The sequence below is a fragment of the Corapipo altera genome, unplaced genomic scaffold, assembly GCF_003945725.1.
Source record: "Corapipo altera isolate COAL_440 unplaced genomic scaffold, ASM394572v1 175, whole genome shotgun sequence".
Classification (NCBI taxonomy): Eukaryota; Metazoa; Chordata; class Aves; order Passeriformes; family Pipridae; genus Corapipo; species Corapipo altera.
In genome coordinates this window covers 2,588,465-2,590,345 of record NW_020884942.1, presented here as the reverse complement: position 1 = coordinate 2,590,345, position 1,881 = coordinate 2,588,465, and the positions used below count along the sequence as shown (strand labels likewise).

The following is a 1,881-nucleotide window of genomic DNA, read 5'->3' as shown; positions in this document are numbered from 1 at the left end:
CATCCCCCGGTGTGTCCGGGGGAGCACATCCCGCGATGTGCCGGGGCCGGGGGGAGCACACACCCCCGGGGTGCGCCCGACCCGACCGGTCCGTGAGCGGGCAGAAGCTTCGGGTGCATCGAAACTAGCGGTGCATTGGGATGGCACCTTCTCGGGTGACAGTCCCGTGTGGCAGCTCCAGGGAGCCCTACCGAATGCCCCCCAACAAGAGCCGTCTCCCAGACCAAAACCAACACCAGAGCTTGGGGTAGCTCTTCAGACTACAAGACCAAAACCAAAACTATTACATGAAAAAAAAAGAAAATAGAATCTTTGTCTACCTGCGGTGCAGCTTCACCTAATTCCAAATTTCCAGTTGCTCTTCAACAGTAACACAACATGGAGTGTCCCTGCTGACCACAGAAAGCCAAGGTCAGCTTTAATCTCCACTGTCACAGCTGGGGGTCGCAGCAGTGGCAGCCACTCAACTGCAAATATAAAAGCAGGACCCTGGTGTCATCGCCCTGCAATTTCATGAGCAGGTCTGAGCCTGTCCTGAAGCCCAAATTCACTTCATATCCAAACTATTTGGACACTGGCCCATGCTCCAATACAGGCGATGGAACATGCCTGGGAGTATGGGAATTTATTTTTGCTCTGCCCTTTAGCATAAGCAAACTTGCAAGCCCATAATGCAGAGTGGGAAGGCCAGGGCAGGGACATGCATGCTTAAATTAAGTTCATTACCTGGTACTAAATGAGGCCTTATGCAATGCCGTGGAGCTGATGTGGGCTGTGTTCTCCTTCCTAGAAGGATGGCCTCCCCCTCTGGCCCCTACTAACAAGGGAGAGGGAGAAATACAAGTTCTTTTATTAGCTCCCATCTACTTTGCTCTCCTTAATGCTGGATATCAATCCCAGGCATAATATATCTTTACCTTTGGTGAAACTCTCCAATCCTCTGACCGCAGGATATTCTCCTTGGGCCCTTCCCGGGGATCATACAAAGCCTTGTGCTCTTGGCAGTGGCTGATGGTGCTCTGTCACTGAAACTGTAAGAAGAGCAGTGTGTGCTCAGGAATCCAGGACCGACTCCCTATGGAGCAAACTAGGCTCAGATTTTCATAGGCTGAACGGGCTCAGCTTTCCCCTGGGGTCAGGTAAACTGGAGCTTTGCAAAACAGTTAGAACTATTAATTAAAAGGCTATGCTCTGAAAATAGAGTGGAAATGTCCATTGATTTTGGTACATAAATTGTTTTCATAAAGATCTTAAACAATTGAAACCTTCAACCATTTTGCTGTCAAGCTAGAACTCAGAACTGCCTAATAGACTGCATTAGAAGTGAGAACGTTCAGTCCATTTCTCATCCTCTGGCTGGAAAAGCAACAGGGACCCCAAACAACATAAACATCAAAGAGAAAATCAGCAGCAAATTCACCTTATAGAGTACAGGTGTGTTGCATTAACTTATTTCACCCACTGAATATAGAAAAAGTTAATAACCTGAAGTAATACTTGCTACAAAGACATTAAATCTAAGAAGTATATGACCTCAGGAAAATGTTTTGCTTAAAATAGATCTCTTATCTGCTATATCCTCTCATCTGCCGCAGTCCTTTGAGTCTGTAACTCTTGGGGTCAATATGAGTATGCAGAGTTCACTTGAGAAAACATAAGCAAGATTAAAGGAATGAGTCAGAGGAAGGAAAAAATCAAAACAGGATCAAGATACCTCTGAACTGGCTTGAAGAGACAATGTTTACTCTAATAAAAACTGCACGTGGCAAAAATACCTTGTGTGAAGAGGGTAAATGGAGCATTTAAAAAGAAAATACTAATTAAAAATACTCATTGAGCAATCAATCATTTCATAATGTGCTCATATATGCATGTGGTCAC

The 1,881-nt window shown here is 45.3% G+C and overlaps 1 protein-coding gene across 3 annotated transcripts in view; it reads right to left on the bottom strand.

The window, feature by feature from the left end:
* Positions 1–1,015, bottom strand: part of KLHL24 (kelch like family member 24) — a 23,322-nt gene extending 22,307 nt beyond the window's left edge. Inside the window, exons 1-2 of one of the 3 annotated variants that reach the window (XM_027661777.1) lie at positions 918–1,015; positions 727–817 (exon numbers count right to left, since the gene is read on the bottom strand). The gene's annotated coding sequence lies outside the window, so the exon portion shown is untranslated. Of the gene's footprint in view, positions 1–320; positions 533–726; positions 818–917 lie in introns of those variants that run through there. The other 2 variants (XM_027661774.1, XM_027661776.1) reach the window with 2 other exon arrangements.
* Positions 1,016–1,881: the final 866 nt, after the last annotated feature.